Genomic DNA, 20,596 nt, shown 5'->3' with positions numbered 1-20,596 from the left:
GAACTCTTCCAAATTAATGCCTATCAGAATCAAACTGTGTGGCAGAGTTATATGCACAAACATGGGGGATCAGGTCATAATATCTTGTTTATCTTCATTTCTTTCTTTCTTACTCTAAATGTTAAATTTGCAAGCCATTTTTAATTGAGTAATGGGCAAGATGCAGAACCTAATCTCTCCATCTGATTTATGCAACATATCAAAATGTTACATGGTTGTGGAGCAGCACATCGGTTTCCATGGAGACTAGAAATAAGTGTAATGATACAAATAACCAGAGATGGTGATTTTTTCCCCTTCTTTTCTTTTCTGGAGAAATAGAAAAGAGCCATCAACTTCACAATAGTCAAACAAGATAAGAAAGTTATCAAAATTGTTTTTGAGAGCTTCATGTATTCTGCGAGCCCTCAAAAGATACGTCTCCAGTTCAGGGCCAGCTCCTCTGTACAATACATTGACAGCGAATGGAATAATTCAGACTTTGTTACTAATGTAAATTTGTGCTGTTAATCTTTAAATATAGGAGTATATTTATAGGAGTATAGGATTATCTGCTTCTTCAGTTATTAGTTTTCCAAAGTATTTTACTTTTTTCTTATTGCTAGATAAACATACAAAGAATGTCTTCAAGTACTTCATGCACAGAGGAGGTCGAAGCCACTGCTTCACAAGCATCACTGACAAACTGCCCACATATGTAACCTCTCCATGCTGCCTGCTGGTAAGTTACCTTCCAAGTGCCACACAGCCCTTATTTGCAATAGGTAATTACAGATAGCTGTGGGCAACTTGAACTTCAGGGTTTCTCCAAAAGCACTCTGATTTGTATATAATCAGTTCATATAATGAACTGTAACTAAAATAAGTTGTACCTCTGTTATGAAATTCCACACATGCAAACTCTTTCTGGACTATGTTATCTCTAGTCCTAACTTGGCCAGGGAGGAGAGAAGGAAAGCATGGATGACACAGGGAGGCATAACAAGAACCGTGCACATTTAACATTTGCCACATGAGCAGATAATCTGGGATCAAATGATGAGTGCCACTGACAGAGTGCCATTTCATACACACCCTGACTTACTGGCTTTTTCTTTCCAAATTGGGCAGCAAAAAGAGAAGGAGATATTCTTATTCATCTTCCTGGAGTCCTCCAGGGTGTTTCAGGCAGGACTGTGTATGTGGCGGGAGGAATGGTGAGGAGTGAGGGTTGCAGACTTTACTTTGAATGAAAGAGTTAACATTATAATTCATCCTTCTTCTACAGTGCGTAGGTCTCAAAGATGGCATTTTCACCCTGTCTAACAAGGTTACTAGGAGCTAGATCCCCCGGTGATGCAATTTATGTGACTACCTATTGAGGACACAGCCCACTCACAAGAGAGAGAAAGACAAACTACATAAAGGTAAGAAAGTTACTGCATAATAATGCTAATGGAAAAAAAAAAAAGAGAAACAGCAGAATGAATGAAAATTTCAAGCTGCTAAGTACAGCCTGTGTGGGATTAGTGAAAAATGTATGATAGATATCACAGTACATCTTAAATAATGGAATACAAAATTATGTAACTCGAGAGTCAGAGTGAGGATTCAGTATGGAACCTCATGCATCTGACTATTTTTTGTGTGCACCTGCATACTGATACTGGATACAAAAAAAAATCTTCTTTGGACCAGAAGGAAATAGATACATCTTTCATACTTTTAAAAAGTTTTTAAAAGTTTTAAAGCAAAAATAATTGGCATAGAGATTCAAAGATAGGACATTCATCTTTCCAGGAGCAGAGAAAGTGCAAGCTTCCTGACAGAATGCTTCACCTGATTCGATGCTTTTAATTGCATTTAATTGTAATGCAGGCTTACAACAACCCCCACAAAGCTTGTGAAACTGCATACACTTTTCCTTTGAATAGGAATCTCACTTATTATTACTTTTATGCTAATGTTACAAGTTCAAAGTGAATACACTCAAATGCACAGAAGGCCATTTCCAATAGCTGCACAAACCTGAAGCTCTGGATGAAGCAAAGACTGGATGTCTGGATTCTCTCGCTGCCACTGACTCACCGCCCATCGCCTACAACCCAGGAGAAGTGCTCTTACCTGCCCTCAGTCTTCTTCCCACACCACAGCACTGTCAAGAACACAGTAGCACAGAAGGCAGAGAAGCCCAATGAGCTCTCAGTAATTGTGAAATCCTAGAGAAACTGCAATGTAAATGATAGCAGCTGATTTATGAAGTCAGACATGCTTTCCCAGTGAGCAAGGCACTGAAGACTCTCGCAGTAACAGTGTTTATCTACAGCCTCTCACAAGGAGCTGCATTTAAAGACAGGAGAACCTGGATTATTGTTTGGGCAGCTGGAGAACAACTGGATTTTTTTCAGAAAAGCTTTTTATACTGTAAGCACACACGATATGCAGAGCTCTTAGAAAATTGGCTCAAACACTGGAGTCTACAGAAACACTGAGCTTTCCTGAAAATCTGACTCATGAACTCTTCTAGAGACAAATGCAGGTGCTGTAATAAGACCAAAGTCAGCAGAGAAACATCCAAGTTCCCTGTGCCGTTACTGGCACTCTATGGCTCCCTGGTTAGAAGTTGAATGGGATCATCAGAAAAACATCTGATCTGGATACAAAAAAGTCCCTGCAGTGAAGTTTTTACACATTGTTTTGTAGCCTCTTCCAGTAGCTGATTGCTTCTGCTTTTAAAAGTATGGCATCAAATAGGAATTTAAAGGTACGTCCAATGGATATAACTCATAAATACTTCATAAATAGTACTAAGGTTTGCTTCACAGTATTCTCACTAGCTATATGTAATGATTTGTTTTTTGAAGATATATAGGAAACATATTGCTAAAAGCAGAACGCAGGGTCTGTTCAGGTGTTACTTCGTTGTAACCGGAACATATGCCAAGACTTCTGTTGTCAGTCTCCAGTTGACTTCACTGAAGGCGCAACTACGGGTCAGATCAGCTCCACTTCTGCAGATCAGAGGCACGCCGCGTGCCCGCAGAGTGAGAGAAAAACGGAAATAGGAGAACGCCAAGCTGACTGCTGGGGCCACAAGCCAGCACGCAGCGGCGACCCGGCTCCGTTCGGTGCCCCTGCGTGCCGCCCTGGATCCGCTCGGACGGCTCCGAGCGCCACGCGGCGATCGATGCCGCGCTTTCAGCGCGAGCACCAGCGGCAGCGACCGGCGGGAACGGGCTCGGGGGCGAGCGTGGCGCGGGGATCGGGGATCGGGAAGGCTGCTGCCGGGCCGCATCGCCGCTCCGTAAGCTTTCGGAAGCGCTACGCGTCACGCCCTCCCTAACACGCGAGTCGGGCTCGTGCGGACGCGGCACCGCCCCGGCACAGCGCTCCCCGCGGCGGCACCTGTCGGGCCCGCGGCGCTGCGGGGCTCCGCGCGGGGCGGCGCCGGGGGAGGGCGCGGGGCCGGAACCGCCCGCCCGCCGAGCACAAAGGATGACCGCTAGTTACCTCGCTGCGGCGGGGCCGCCGCCGCCTCCCGCCGCCCTGGGGCCGCCCCCGGCCCCGCAGTCCGACCCCGGCCCGCGCCTCTGCTCGCGGCGCCGCTGGTGCCGCGCGGCTCCTCCCGGCCCCTCCCGAGCTGCTCACCCCGCAGGATGCTGCCGCGCCGCCCCGCGCCCCGAGCTGCGGCGTCCCGCTGCCGACCTGCGCCCTCTCCGCTCCTCCTCGCCCCGCTCGCCGTCCCGGGGTTTATTGTCCGCGGCGCCGCGCGGCCGCTGCCGGGCCCTTCGCTCCCCGGGCGGCTCGGCTCGTGCGCTGTCTCGCTTCCATTCCCTGCAATTTCAAATCTCCACGCTCTTTCATTCCTGCGATACCGGCTAATTCTGGTTTGGCGGAGGAGATTTGCAGTCCTCTCACATGCACACTCTTGTGGCTGAATGAAGTTTTTTGCTGCACAGGTTATCGTCGGAAATACATATTGGAGAGAGTTGAAGGATATCATCCAATAAAAGCTGTCGGTCTCGGGGTTTTAAGGGCCTCTGGGTTTCAGTAAATTGTTAACTTTACAGAGGCTTGGATGGCTTGGGAGAACTTGGGTAGCTAAACAACGCTAAGAATGAAATGTGGAAGTGTCACGATATAGCACCTCATTTGCACAATGCACAAGCTTCAAAATTCTTCCCTTAGAATGAAAACGGAGTTTGAAGAACCATAGAATACTGCAAATATTTAAGGACTGGGGAGTCCAACAAGTGGCTCCACACAGGACCATCCAAAAATCAGGCCATATGACTGAGAGCACTGTCCAGATGCTTATTGAATTCCAGCAGCTCGGTGCCTTGACCCTGGGGAGCCTGTTCCAAGCTCACCACCCTCTGGTGAAGACACCTTTCCTTCTCTCCTGCCTGAGTTGCAGAAACGAATCAAAGCAGTACCTGGATCTCATTTCTACCTTTCTGAGTAGTCAGAGGCATTAATGAGGTATGCACTCTGTAATGCACTGTTCTATTTGCAGTAAATTTGCTCAGACTAAAGAGATCATATGCCACTGTGCAAAACTTGTATCACTGGGGAGTTGCGTACTACAGAGGTGCTGAATAGAATAGCTGAAGGCAGTAAGAGTAGATTTGAGAGAAGATTAAATGAGGACAGACCGACAGTAATAGTGATAGTGTTTTATCTTTATGGTGCTTCAGACTCTGCTGAAGAGCCTTATTTTGAATGGGTTACAAATACTGATTTGGTGTTCTGTTTTCTTTTGTGTTTTTATTTAACCCCAGTATTTGGTGTGTGCCATTACACATGCAGATCACAAGCATTTTTTTCGTACAAATTCAAAGATCTGATCCAGTGTGTATATGTAACCTATCACATATACCTTTAAGAAACATTTTTATCTGGTTTTAGTTAAATCACATGGAAGATTATGTGCTATGGCTTCAGTCTTCACGTAAGTCTTAGAATATTCTACTTTGTGCTGCAATCTTAAAAAAGTAATCCTTGTCTAGAATCAGCAACTAGATTGGTGTCTGAGACTTGCAGTTGGGTTCATTTCTCTCTCCTTTGTAAACAAAATGAGATATCTCCTTTTAAAAGATTATAGTATTGCACTGCAAATGCAGGTGTCGTTCTGAACTGTACACATTCCCAGTGACTGTTTTGCAGTACCCTCAACCGCGTGTGGGCATTCCTATCCCAGGTTTTAACTTTGGCATCAGCTTTTTAGCTGGAGCCTTGTTTCATAAAAGGTTTCATGCTAAGGGCTTGACATGTGAATTTGCTGCTTATTGGCTAGAGTTGCTACCTGATGTGACACATACTTTTGATTCATGAATCAGCTGACATGCTAACATACATTATTAAGTCTACCACAGAAACAGATTTACTGGAGTAGCAGGATGATTCATCACAAAATATTAAAAATCTATTTCTTTGGCTGTTAACCCATGTTCCTTCTAGTACTTGAGATGCCATCTGCTTGGTTAAATCCTTGTGCTAACAGATTCTGTCTGTAAGGTTTGAGCTGATAGAGAATTCACTTAGCTGTGTCATACTGCCTCAGCAGTTCTGGTTCAGAAGTCATTGTGGTTTACGGCTAAAATCTTGGATTGATGCCGTCTCTTGAAAAGATGAGTACTTATTGATTTGTTCGAATTTTTACCACTAAATTGTGCAGGTTTATCAGGGAAAATACAAATTATGTTTCATAAGAAAAAAAGAAAAAGTATTTTGTAAGAATGAGAGGGACAGTGCTATGGTTTCAGAAAAAAGAAGGCATGCAGTTTTGAGCCAAGATGCAAAAAGTGCCAAATTGAGTAAAGTAAGATGTGAATAGTCTGACAGCGCCTGGTACATTACAAATCTTAATCTTAACTGTATATATTGGTTGGATGGCAAGCATAATAATAGAAGCTGGAAAGGAATCTTTTTACTAGACTTTTTAATTTGATGGTAATTGTATGTGGCAGCATAACTTAAAGGCAGAGAGAAAGAGATGGAGGCAGAGAGGGAGAAAGGCAGGAGAAGGAACCAGTAACTCAGCCCTGCTTGCTGTCTGAGGAGCCTCGTGGTGTATTAGACTTTCACAATTGCAGAAGTGGTTGGAATGGACTCTAGGGTCCACTCAGTCCAACCTTATACTTGAAGGAAGATTGTGACTTGTATTTCAGGTCAGCTATGGCTTATTTACCCTGCCCTTGAAGCTCTTCAAGGATAGAGGCTTTGCAGCTTTTGTGTCTAACACCTGTGTGACTCCGTGCATGCAAAATCATGTGCATCCACTCAAAGCTCCAGTGACTTACCTTATGTCCTTTGCTCCTTGTTTTACCACTTGCCATACTGAGAAGAGTTCATCTCTACACTCTTTGTCTCTATTTAAAGCAATTGCAGATTGCTATCAGATCTGCTTTTCCTCCTCTTCTCCTCACAAGTCATATACTATACGTCTCTGCCATCTTGCTTGACTTCTTCATGACCTCCTGTTTTTCAACATTCTTCTTGGACCAGGCAACCCAAAACAGAACAAAATATCCCAGATTTTGACTCATTAGCACTGAAGAAAGAGAGAGAAAAATTTCTGTTCATCTGCTGTCTTTTCTCCCTTCCTAATGTAGGCCAGTGTACTGTCACTTTATTCACGACAGAAACACTGTTGGCTCATGTTCAGCTTAGTGTCCCCTGTGACTGCCATATCCTTCTCATGGGGCTGCTGCTCAGGCAGCCTGTGTGAGTGCCTGATGGTGCTCAACCCTATATGCCCACATGTTCACTCCTTGTAAATCTTCACTAGATTGTTGTTCAGTCAATTTTTAAGTTTCCCAAAGTTCCTTCAACTGCAGCTCCGCTACTGGGTTTGAGAACTATCCCATCCAGTTTAGTACTGTCTGAAAATCTGAAGGAGGCACATCCCATGTCAAGATACAAATCACAGTTAAGCTAATGAACAATACTGGCCTCACTACTGACCCAGGGCAGTCTGCTTGCTGCTGGCCAGCAACTAAATATCACCTCATTGATTACTATCCTTTAAACCCAACAGTTTATCAAATTTTCAACCCACCTAGCAGCTCATTCATCCAGGCAATACGCCTCAGGTTTTTCCTCACTCTATGGTTTAACCACTTTGCTTAATTCCCATTGCTCAAAATAGCAGCTTAGAGACTGTTCAGCCCTCTGAAAACACATATTGATGAAAATATAAAGTGCTGATTTAGATTCCCAGCATTTATCCTGTACTATTGCCGCAGTGCTCATTACTTGCTTCCCTAAAGCTCTCATTAAGTACCCACCCTGTTCCCCAAGAAGTGTAGTACTGCAGTGATTAATAAGAAAATAAATATTTGAGATAACGATTGGTTGCTACAGTGTCAAGACACAGAAAAGAAAAGGCACCCTGCTTTCATTTCGTTCTATTCATTTCTATTTATCTGGTCAATTCTTGCTACACAGCTGTTGTTTTTTTAGGATATTTTATCTTCCTTTCCATAACCTTCATCTGCATTTTGAAGGGTATGTCATCTTCATCCTGTTAAGGAACAGGAAAGAAAAAAAGAAAGAGGAAAACAAAAATGAAAAAGAAAGAAAAAGAAAGAAAAGGAAAAAATGAAAAGGAAAAGGAAGAGGAAAAAGAAAACGAAAAAGAAAAAGAAGAAAAAAAATTGAAAAAAAAAAAGAGGGAAAGAAGGAAAAGAAAAAGAGAAAAAGGAAAAGAAAAAGAAAAAAAGAAAGAAAAGGGAAGCAAAAGGGAAAAGCAAAGGAAATAGGAAAGAGAAAGAGAACAGGAAAGAGGAGCAAAAGGGAAGAAGAGAAAAACAAGCCAAAGTTAATATTTTAATATGGGATAGTACTGCAGCTTTCTTATGATGCCCCAAAAACTGTGGCTGCTCTTCATTTTGGTGACTCCAAACCACCAAAGAAAATGCCAAATTATGCATTTTTTCTTGCTTTTTTCTACTTCCTTTCTGAAGAGAATCCCAGCTACCTTTGGGGTTTTACCACAATGCAACATCCTAAAAGAAAATCTCCAGGAAGTGCGAATTCTTTCAGCCATTTACCCACCTCCTCACATGATAGCTGCAAAGTCTTACCCCCATGGGCAAGACTGAACTATATTGCTAGCTTGCTTACTGGAGTTCACTCAATTCTGAAGATAAGCCATGGGAATGACATTCAGAAGCAAAAGAATTGGCAACATTTTGATCACTGCCGGTATGGAGATATCCATTTGGACAGTATCTGTTTGTCTTTCTTCTTTCTTCTGTCTGCAGGAGCTGATGTATTACAGGGGTACGTGTAATGGGGTTGGGATGTATATAAAAATGTACAGGGGCAATTTTCTTAGATCCTTCAGGGAAGCCATGCTCTTATGTGTATCCTGAGAGATATTTGGGGAAAACTTCCTGAACTGTGTTAAAAAGACAGCAGGATGATGGCTGTTTCAAATGGCATGGCTATTCCATCAGTGCTTTGCTGAGATACACATTAAAAATACCCTCAGCAGAACTGTAAATTGCTGTTCCAAAATCAGTGAGTTGGTGCCTGGTTCTTCCTGCTACAGCTGGGGTAGAGCAGCAAGAATGAAGGGACAAAAGGAATGGGAAAAGAACACAGAGATGGAGAAGAAGCCCAGAGAGCTGGCAGGGAACACTGTAAATGCAAGTGTAGGCCTGGTGGCTTCTGCTTCTAAAATGAACTCTAACCCAGCTCAGAGAGTTCCATAGATGTACTTTGACACAGCCCCACCATAAGACTATTTAAAACACAACTTATGTATGTCCAAGAAGATATGAAAGTACTTTGTTTACTGAAAAATAATGTAGTACATGCTCTGCTGACAGAAAAAAATCTTACAGGTTAATTAGTGTGCATTATGAGCATCTAATACACATGTGCAATGACGTCCAGAGTATGTTCAGAATTCTTCCTTGCTCTGTTGGAATTCTTTGTAGGGTTGGATTTCCATTTCTTTTTGCACAGTGTTAATTAATTTCAGCTTTGAAAATTAACAATCCAAGTTGCAATTTGAGCAGAAAAAATAAACTATCATATACAAAAAAATTCTGTTAGTTCTAACTGCTGTTGTGACACTGACATGCTTTGCACATGCAGATATCTGGCTTTTCTGGTTTAAAATGTGAGCACAAGGGAGTGGCTGCTGTTCATTAAACATCACAAGTACCATAATAGCAAAAAGAACACAAAGGCCCTGTGATATGACTCACAGTTGTGCTGTGGTTTCTTCTTCCTCTGGGTCAAACCTGTGCATGGTAAGAAATCTCAGAGCATTCCGTGAGAACTGTATGCTGTGCTTGTTGAAAATGCAGCAAATTAACTGCAAACTCCAGTAGCATCAAGTTAGCTTCAACTAATTTATATAGAGTATTGATTTCAGTGATACCAGGGATTCAGGCCGATTCAAATCACAGTATTCATCTCTGTGCAGTAACTTTCTAAATTTTCAGTACAGAAATGTAGTAGCTAAGTCAATGTTTTGCTTGTGTCTTCTCCAAAACAAAAAAGTTGCTCTCACAACTGCAAATTAAGTATAGTGTTCTAAATAAACTGCTAGGTTCATTCTGCAATCAAATTCTTTTATGAAATCCTAACATCAGATTTTTAATAACTTGATATATATAAAACTATCTATCAATATCTATCAATATCTTACCAAAAGTTTTTGGGTTTGTTTTTATTTTTAACACAAGAACTGCAAAAATGTTATGACACATGAGAAAAGAGGAAGTAAGCAATGATCACAGACACAGCAAGGGAGAGATGCTTACACTGTCCTACAATGAAACAAGTGCTATCAATATTTTAGCCAAATTAGAATATGTCAGTTACTCAGTTTGCACATGTGAGATGAATCTCCTAAGGTCACCCTCAGCAGCATTTCAGCCAGATATTTTGGGGTTGACAGAAGCTGCCAAGGGTGTTTTTGCTGCTTCCAAACTTTGCTGCTATTACAGTCCCTGAAGCTGCACATGCTGGTTTGGAGGGCTGAAGTATGAGGGCAAAAAAAAAAAAAAAAAAAAAAAAAAGAGATCCTGCAGTACAAATTGCTGTGAAAGTTCAGCCAGAGCTATGTGTACAAAGGCTGATGCTATGTGTCCAGGATAGAGGCTGATGCTACTTGTTTCCTCTCCTCTCCTCTCCTCTCCTCTCCTCTCCTCTCCTCTCCTCTCCTTCTCTCTGTCTATGTAGCATTCATGTTTTCAATGTCTATAGTTAACAGACAGGGGAAAGGAATGTGATCCTTGCACCACCATTTTTCAATCTTTATTAAACTGTCTCAGGAGTTTAAGGAGTATAGAACAGAAATATAGATGTATTTTACGTTGGGTTTTAGTTCTTGAGCAGTAAACAGAAAGTCATAACAAAACCAACCAGTTTTAGTTTGTCCATTTTTCAGCAGTAAAGAAAAATTTGCAAACTTTGAAGTCAATTAAACTTGCTGTGCTAAATTATCTCTATGCCAATCTACACATGAACACCTACCAGAACATTTCTTCTTACCCTTCTCCCAGTACCTTTCTCCAAAGTTTCAGCCTTTGATTATAGGCTTCTATGGCAGTCCCGCAGCTACTAGGTGTGCTGTGTTCACTTCCCAAAAGAAATTACATGCATCATTGTCACGTTAGTAGCTGATTTCAGTATTACCATTTCTGTTATATTTATGTATTTTTTTAGATTTTTTGATTTATCTGTTAATATTCTTGTCTGAAGAAATCAGCATTGTGTAGTGAAAAGAAGGAAAAAAAATAACTGAAACATGGTTGTCCAGGCACATAAAATTATTTGTGTTCATTCTTCAGTTCTAATGATTGTAGGAAGTAACAGCAATTAAATTTCAGCCGTCAGAGCCTTAATATTTTAGAAATTACATCGGTTTTGGTAATACGATGAATTAAATTGTTCTCCTGTTTTTCAAATTTGACCTTATGGCTTTAATGATGTTGAAATTATTTTTTTTTTTTTCGGAATCTGCCTAGCAACAAAAGATGCTCTCTCGCCCTCTAGTGGAAGATAATAACATCGTTGTTTTTCTTTTGCGTCTGTAACCATCAGGTAATGCAGTCAGAGGCTGAAACCTTTTCTTAATAAGAAAATATGATAATTTGTTTACTGTATGGCATAAGTGCTATATGAATACTATTGTAATGGGATATTAATGGTTTTTTTTCTGCAAGTGCAACTGTTTTTAAAGTGATCCTAAATGACATGAATTAGACATCTAGACACATTTTTAAATAACAAAAAAGGCCCAGCAGCTGATATTAAAAAGAAGTCCAAATCCCAGAAGTAATAGACAGCATGCTTTTGAACATAGGAGCAGCTTGCATGTTTGTATTTGCCAGTTTGATCCTAAATACAAAAAGCACGTGCCCAAATGATAAACTTCATTTTAATCCAAATGCTTGCAGTATTTCTGATGTTCATCTTAAGGAGACTGCCAGAGTACTTGGATGCAATTTATACATGTGTCTTTTTCAGAATCAGAATGTTCCAATCTACTGATTTGTTTCAGTCTCCAAATAAACAATTTTTTAAGAACGCCATAAACATCTTCCCAGCAAACTATATGTAAGTGCAAACTGCTTATGTAAGTAATGATTCACAGGACTAAGTCTATAACTAGGGGAGTAGAAAACACCTCCTGTATATTACTGACTAAACTTCCCAAAGTGTGCCTAAAATTCCTCTACTTCTAGTTTCCAAAATAATCAGACCACTGTTTCTTGACTCGATACAGTTTTCAGTGCAAAATTTTTCTTATTCTGCTTCTGAGCTGTTTTGCTGCATGTTTTTTTTCTTTTCTGGCTTTAATATCCTACTTTCTCAATGAATATCTTTCTTTCTCTTTTCTTGTTGCCATGCAAAACTTCACCCAGGTGGGTGCAGCAGATGCCAGTCCAAAGGCATGCAACAGGAAACATGTATGTAGTTAAGTTCACAGCCTGCAAGCATCTCGCAGGGAGAGGGGCTTTCTACACCTGCATTGCTGCTTTTCACCAAGTGTGTCACTGTCAGCACTTTTAATTCATATTAATTTTGGTTTGTGTGTTTCTTGTTCTTGCCACATGAAAGAGTAACAAAGCTACTTAAAGCAGCTGGATGACAGTTCTGGGTTGCCACTGTCTCACTTAAGTACCCATAGAAAGTGGATCTCTCACCAAGGAGGAAAAGCTTTTATTTTCTTCCACAAGGTGTGGCCCCAAGGAGACACAACTCTGTGGAGCAATGAGTCACTTAAGTTGTAACTGCTGTAAGCAGCACAGGAACTTTGTTTTCTCTGCTTTGAAGAGGGTGAAAACAATGTGTTAAGATACATAGGTTGTTCAGAAAGTACTGCCTCTTATTTATGTCCATGCAAACTACATCAGATACAAAGAGCACAATATTTGATAGAGAAAATTCTTAACTACAAAACACTGTTTTTCAACACTGTTACCACCATGTGCCATGCATTTTTGCCAGTGATGGACAAGAGCTTGCACGTGCAAAGAATAATAAAGGTTTCTGTTAGAAACATCAACCAGGAAAGGAAAGTCCGAGGATTACCCTCCCCAGTGAGCAACACAGGCAGGCTAGTAAAAATGATCAAGAAGGCTGAGGGATTCAACAACTTTTTTGCCTCAGTCTTCACTAGAGACTGCTCTACACACAGCCCTCAAGCAGATGGTTCTGAAGATGGGCACTAGGAGAGTGTTGTCCCTCCCTCTGTAAGCGAAAGTCAGGTCCACGACTGCCTGGGGAACCTGAACATCTGTATGCCTAAGGGTCTTGATGAGATGCATCCCACAGTCCTGAGGGAATTGGCTGACGTAGTTGCCAAGCTACTCTCAAGGATATCTGAAAAGTCATGGCTGTCACATGAAGTCTGGTGACTGGAAAAAATGGCAATATGGCACCCATTTTTAAGAAGGTTAGAAAGGATGACCCAGGAAACTACTGACGTGTTAGCCTCACCTCAGTGCTGGGGAAGATCATAGGGCACATCCTCCTGGAAGCTATGCTAAGGCATATGGAAAAGAAGGAGGTGATATGGGATAACCAGCACAGCTTCACCACGGGCAAGTCTTGCCCAACCGACCTTGTTGCTTTCTATGATGCCATCCATGGATAAGGGAAGAGTCACTGATGTCATTTATCTGAACTTCTGTAAGGCCTCTGACACTGTCCCACACAACATCCTTCTCTCCAAGTTGGAAACATATGGTTTTGATGGGTGGACTGTTCAATGGTTGAGGAACTAACTGGTTGTGAGACTGTACCCAGAGAGTGGTGATCAATGGCTCGATGTCCAGGTGGAGACAGGTGACAAGTGATGTCCTCAGTACTGGGACCAGAGCTCTTTAACATTATCAATGAGATCAGCAGTGGGATTGAGTGCACCCTCCACAAGTTTGCAGATGACACCAAGCTGTGTGGCGCAGCTGACACACTCAAGGGACAGGATGGCATCCAGAGAGACCTAGACAGGCTTGAGCAGTGGGCGCAGGTCCCATGAGGTTCAGTAAATCCAAATTTTGCACCTGGATCGTGGCAACCGCTGCTACCGTAGAATCATAGAATCACCAAGGTTGGTAAAGACCTCTAAGATCATCCAGTTAGACTGTCCGTCTATCACCAGTATTTTCCACTAAACCATGTCTCTGGTACAGCATCTAAATGTTTCTAGACCAGCCCCACGGACGGTGACTCCACCACCTCCCTGGGCAGCCTGTTCCAGCACCTGACCATTCTCTCGGAGAAATATTTCCTACTTAAACCACTGATCAGTTTTGAGGCTGTGTTCAATATGGAGCACAAATATGATTTTAATACAGCTTTCTTACCTGCCAAGAAAGGAAATTATTGTTAACCTTTCTCATCTTCATTTTAGAAGCACTGACACTCTTCTTTTCCAGCCACTTTTTGTTCATGAGCTGTAAAGGTTTTTCACCAAATTACCGTGTTGCTAACATGGAGTTAATTTATTTTTTCAGCTGCACTGACCTTTCAGGCTTAGGCAGCACATTCCTGCTTCTGGAGATCTGCTTTAAGGCGGCATAGGGCCATAGACATGGAGCTCCTGGCATTTGTGACCTGACAGCTTCCTGAGTTTGTATTTACGATTTACTTATTAACAGGAACGTAACAGAAATGTAACAAGAATCCAGTTTTAGCCTTATTGAGGCCGTCTGGAAGGAACGGCCACCGCACGTTCACTCCCACAACAAGCCCAGTGCAGCTCCTGCACTCCACTGCGTCTGCTGCAGCGGCTGCCAGGGGAGCTGCTTCTCCCCGCAGAGGTTCTGCTCTCCTTATAGCCGTGCTGAGAGCGAGGGCTTGTCTCGCTCCCAGCGAACACAGAACCGCCCCAAACCAGACATTCAGCGCAGAGAAACGGGCATGAGTTCTGACAGCGGCCTCCCCTCGCCGCAAAGGGAGCTGCAGCGCCTCACCCTCGCGGCCGACATGGCGGCGGCAGAGGCCGCGGGTCGGGCTGCGTGCAGGCAGCGCCCCGGGACGGCGGCACGCGGCGGTGGCTCTGCGCGCACTCAGCGGAGCTCCAATCGCGCTCGAATCGTGGTTCCTGGATCCGTTCGTTGAATTATTTAGAAACGATTCCCAGTTTTTTAATGCATCTTTTAAACAAAACCCCTCTGAAAATGGTGCTTCTATTAAATACGATTTTTAAAATTTTCTATATTAATTTTACTACTGATGTTTTCATATGTGATTGAAGTAAGGCCAGTGTAGCAAATGTCTCTATCCTTGGAATTCCATACAGGGTTGTTGCGCTGCAGAACAGCTGTGAATGCTTACTGAGTATCTTCTGTGGACACAATTCGTGGTGCTTTGGAGATCGTTATAAACATATTGTTGCACAAACAATACCATTTAGGTCATAGAGAAGGCAGTAGTCACTCTCAGAGCGGACTGCTGAGAAGACTGGAAATAATGAGCTAGTTCTCTGTTCCCATCTTGGTGACTTTTTGACCCAAAGAGCAGGCAGTGCTTGGTAGGCAGGTAACATAATAATCTGGGCCTCTGAAGCGGTTGCAAGCTGCGTACTGTAAGCCTCAGAACCTCTGGTGCTTCCCTTCGGTCTTAGGAGACTATCTGTGGTTTCAGTACTCGCTGAAATACACCTGGCAGCTGTTAGAGCAGTGGGTCTCCCGCTGTCACCTGCACTATTCTGAGAGTATAGAATAGAGCATAGGCAGCGTATGTCTGAGCTTTACATCAAATTAAATGGCCCTGATCTTGCTCCCTGCAGTTCTTCTGAGGACCTGGGAAAGCTTCTGGGTCTCACGGCTGATCTTATCCTCACTTTTTAAGAAAAAAAAAATAATAATGTTGTGGGTTAACTAGTACAAATACTAAATGATGGGGTCTTCATTTTCAGCAATAGGACAGAACCAAATGTAATCTTACTTTTCCATAGCCAACTGCATAGCTTCCCTACTATTTGTAGCATTAGAATTGAGCGTGTTGGCCTGATTCTGCCAGAAGCTCTCAGCAGTTACTGTTCTCAACAGAGATAACTGTTCTCACCATATCATTTGTCAGACCAGGGTTTTGCCTTACACAAGATCAGTAAGGAAATTCATCAGCTGATTGCCAAGTCGTGCTTTCTGTGTGAGAGCACGATGAATGCAAACAGCTAATAAATCTTTCAAACATTAAATTATTTTAACTTATTTCACCCTTGGTTTCATTTGCCACTTACTGAAATTCACTTAGAAACAAAAACAAATCTCCTACCCATCTACAGAAAATACTTTATGAAATGCTTTATTTACGGTAAATAATGGGATAAATTGGACAGAAGCCTGGATTCTTGTATACACTAATGATGAAAACACCCAATAAGTCCCCAGAGGCTTTCATGAAAGACAGGTTTCGTTATTGGTTATCATACAGTCCACAACCAGTGAACGCATGACACTTGTCCTGCAGTGTACGCACCTTGGGCCCTAATGATGCAGAACATTTTTTCTGGATATTTTTGTTTGTTTATTATGTTTGGAGAGCTAGGTCTGCATGTTAAGTTGCTGGCTGTTTCAGGTCTCTTGTTTTGGGGATTTACTAGCTTTTTAGTATCTGTGTAGCTCTTTCTGAACTTCTGGTTTCATTAAGATGTATCAATTTGAATGCCTAAAAATTAAGGTGCTAATGGCTTCTGATGGTTTGATAGCAGTAGTGTGTTCACATTTTTCACTGTATGTGTGTTTTTAGTACATTTAATAACTTTCTGCTTACAGTTAGCTGGAGTGGCCTGCAGCTGCTCCACCGCCCTCTGTGGGTGTTCAAGCTCTGCACCAGTGTGGCTGTGCTGTAGCCTTGAGGCTATGCGGTGTGTGCGGCTGCTTTCTACCATAGTTAGCTGGCTCTGATAGCATCACATTAGTCAGAACAATGAGGAGACCGAAGGAAAGCTAAAATTGAAGCTTTAAGGATCTGACTCATTCCGTTTCTGGCGCAAGGAGGTGCAAATTGCACTTCCTGAGTTTGCAGCACACCTGGCAAGCCCCAATTACATACCAAATACACTGCTTTGAAAAGGTCTGCTTGCTGCCTTAGTGTGCCCATCTTAACTCGTGTGTTGTTGCTTCCTATTACTAATTTTAATGTCTGCTTGGAGGATCTCGCTGAAAAGCTGCTTCATGGTGTTGCACTTCTCACCAGCACTGCAGTCTTTGCTCACTGCCACTCATAGCAGGCATCTTGAAATAACAGCATTCTGATAATCAGTTGAACAAGAGCATGACAGACATAAGACCCCCATTCTCTCTGCCCTTACCTTGTGATAGGCAGGGTACTGACAATTGTGAACCCAACTCGTGGTGATAAGCAGCATGTTGCATTGGCTTTTTTTTCTTTAAAGTTGTAATAAACTTGTTTCTCAGATATGTTTAGAACTGCAAATCTGTTCCATCAATCAAAATAATTTACCCGAATTTCTTATAATATCAAAGTGTACCCAAACCTGACCAGAGCTCTGGTGACTGGCTGAAAGCATGATGCAGCCCCTTCCAGGGCACAGGCACAGTGTGAGAAATATCAGCAACATGCATTGTGTTGTAGCACTGTAAGTCAGATTCAGCTTATGTTGTGCATACAGATAGCCACAAGATATGCTTAGTTAGAGGAACCAGCAAAAGGGAATTTTGTTTGCAAATTTCTGGTAGCTAGTGCAAAGGAGGAGCTTTCTAGGGCAAGTCAGAGAAGATGGCATGCATGTCTTGCACAGTGCCCTTGTGCTGTACACAAAATGTTTTGGGCCAGATATCCCTGTCTTCTATACTGAGTGCACAGTTGCCACTGATAGTGAACATGAGCAAAGCAAGGCAGCTAACTTTTCAGGACTTTCATAGACATCTACTTCATTGTCAATCTATGACTTGACACAAAATTCATCAAGAATATATAGAGATTTTAAAGTTGATTCACGTACATTTTCCAGGCCATTTTTATTTTTCTTCCACATTCAAAATTCACTGTGTGCATTTGAAATTCTGGAAATGAGAATGGTGAGAATCCCAGGGAGGAATTTTTCACTGAAGGTGAGTTAATTCTTCAATTTTCTTGTTATTTGTATGTCTTTATTTCTACATCATTTAGAAGGTGTTCTTCCCTGGAAAAAAAACTGAAAGCTGTATTACTCTGTAAAAATAGCAAAGATACAATCTTAGATATGATGCAAAGAGCTGACTAATAAGAATGGATAGTGCTGATTCCAGAGGAGTGCTTGCTCAATCACATCTTTCATCTTGCTTATCTATGCATACCTTATGAATGCTGTGACTTTGTACAAATCACTCAACTTCTTTCCCACTAGGTATTCCTTTCCCTATTCTTTCTCATATTACTTAATATTGTGTTATGAAAGATGATTTATTTCTAAACATTTTTGTGCTTTTCTAAGAAAATTGTGAAAAAGTTTTGAAGATTTGTCTTTGAGCTAGTTAACCTAGGGACAGATAAATATTCATGCCATAAAAAATACTGACAGAAAAAGGTACTTTTTTTGTATTCTACCTGGTAAAATAAGAGTTTTTATAAAATCTCCAGGCAGGAATCCAAGAAAACATATTGGGAACCCAAAGAGTATTGAGATAGCAATAGTTTCCTTCCCAAATATTGATACATAAGTGGGCAATGAATGTATGTGTCCTCTTTTCAGTGAAAATGTGTCAGAGCAGCACAAGTGTGTGCAATATGCCCTAGCTACTAGCAGGGATTCTCATTAACACGATAAATAAGAGCATTACGTTTAAAGTAAGAGCATCTGAGTTTTGTTACTTCTTCTATGAAATGTCAAACAAGTACAGCAACCCTATGATAGCTATGAGGTTATCAGATTAATAAAAATGTTTGGATCTATTTATTGCTATTATTGTTCTGATTTAATCTAGGTTTTGTAAAGACCCTGTAAAGGCCTAGGGAAGGGCCTGCATTTTAAATATGTGAAGATATGCTAGGCATTTGTTTTTTTTAAGTAACTTCTTTATTTTAGGTTCTCTTTAATTTCCTTTGCTCTTTCTCTTACAGTGAGCAGTATATTAACAAAAAGGCAGGCACATAAGTATGAACTACCCCAGTTTCAACAGTGGCAAAATACAAGGTAGGATAATTTTTCTCAGTGTGCAATCGAATTATATAACATTTCTGTAATTATGAGATCAGAGTGATTGTGCTGTGGAAATAGATATTACCTCTTAAACAACAAAACAGCAACACAAAATTAAATCATGCATTCCAAATAAAAGCCTCTACATGAAACTCTTAAAACTACAGAGATGAATTTAAGACTATAGTTGGTGTATCACTGCCAGAACAAAAACAGCCATTAGCCTACAACTTCAAAAGAATAGGAACATACTGGTTTATTCTTCTTAGTAGTAAGAAAAACTTTATGACAAGTGTTATGACAAGTACTTCAACATTTTAATGGTGTGGGATGTATTTGAAAATGACTTTATAAATTCTTGAATGAGTTTGCTCCCCAAGGTTTGATTACATACTTGTCTTCAAATATTGCCCTAGTAGGTTAGTAATTATCAAATCTTCCTGTTACCAATTTCAGAAGTTTTTCTTTCTCACAATTTAAATTCATTTGGTTCCTATACTCTTTTTTTTAATTGTGAAACTTCTCCAAATGATATTCATAAATTTTGGAATAGATTATTTGTTCAAAACCAAGATACTTTTGAATGTGACCTATCTTACTAAATTTTACCTTTAGTTAGGAGCATTCTGTCTCGTAAGTCCAAGTTAAACTGGGACATAAAACTCAGTGTGAATTCCTAAAATTCCATCTCAACCCAGTCTTGTCCCACTGCAACCATCAATAACCCCTTTTGCATCAGTGGAGGACAGGCCATTGCTTTAGCAGGAAGTATGGATGTTCATGTATTTATAAGCGTATTTGTGCTTGAATATATATATATATATATATACATATATATACATCAACATGTATGTATACGTATACGTGTTCCAAAATTGAAGAGGTTTACTTCTTTTGATAGTCAGATTAAAAACTCCAAATGAGATCTGAGATGCTTGTGAAGTTTAGCTTCATGTATAGTGAACAATGCTCATGCAGGAACAGGTTTCACTTTTGATTTTATTCTGTCTTGACAATTTTAAGGCATTGAAAGATTGGAAAATCTGCAAGATGAAGGCTTGTATTCTATGCTAGGTTCCATAGAAATTACATTAACCAGGAACATGCTTCATTTATGGCAAAGGGCTACAGAAAATTTCCCAGCAAACCAGAGATTTTCCTAGAATAATTTCCTAGAATTTCTTAGAAAAACAGAATTATGGCATTGGATGATATGCAGTCTAGATATTACAAGGTGTAATGGAATTGTTATGGTGAAACCCTGAACTGTTAGTTAGAGAAACTGCTACATTAGAGTAACGTATCTCTTGGTGTCTGCTGGGATAATCCTAATATTGCTCTTGGTTATTCTGTGAGTTGAATAGTCTACTGAATGAGGACAACTTAAAGGTGGCCTAAAACTTTTGACCAGCTGCATGTGTTGTGCTCAGTGAAGCCCAAAATGTGATTTGTCCTCCTGGCTGCCAGGACACGCTGACTTGTGTTAAGCCTTCTGTCAACCAGCACCCCTCAATCCTTGGGAATGACTGATAATTTCTTGTTAACGATCCTTCTGTTTTTGTATTCTACCTCCTAGTAGCCACCTTACACCTAAGCGCTGAACTGAAGCTCCCATTAAGAGCCAGATAGTAGCATTGAAGACTGTGTACAGCTGCTGCTTGCAGTGGACTTGAAGCTGTGCTTGAGTGTGTTGGAGGAAGAGGCTGACATGAACAGGCACTATTAGCGGTTCCATTACAAGAGCTGAGAAAATTCACGAACTGAAATTTTACAACATGCCTGCATTCGCATCTAAATGAGCGTACAGATCTAAACTGCAGATAAGAAACTTAAACTACCGTTTCATTTTGCCTATACATAGGAAAGAACCAACTGATGAACAAATGACTAAGCAAAGCATATATATAGTTATTTATGCATATAAAGTTGACTTTCTAGTGCCCCTGACAACCACAGGAAACAGTGGTTTAATTTTACAGCCTACTCTGCCTATTC

This window comes from Lagopus leucura, unplaced genomic scaffold, assembly GCF_019238085.1.
Source record: "Lagopus leucura isolate 7727_CA_CO unplaced genomic scaffold, USGS_WTPT01 Super-Scaffold_100021, whole genome shotgun sequence".
NCBI lineage: Eukaryota > Metazoa > Chordata > Aves > Galliformes > Phasianidae > Lagopus > Lagopus leucura.
This window is presented reverse-complemented; position numbering follows the sequence as displayed.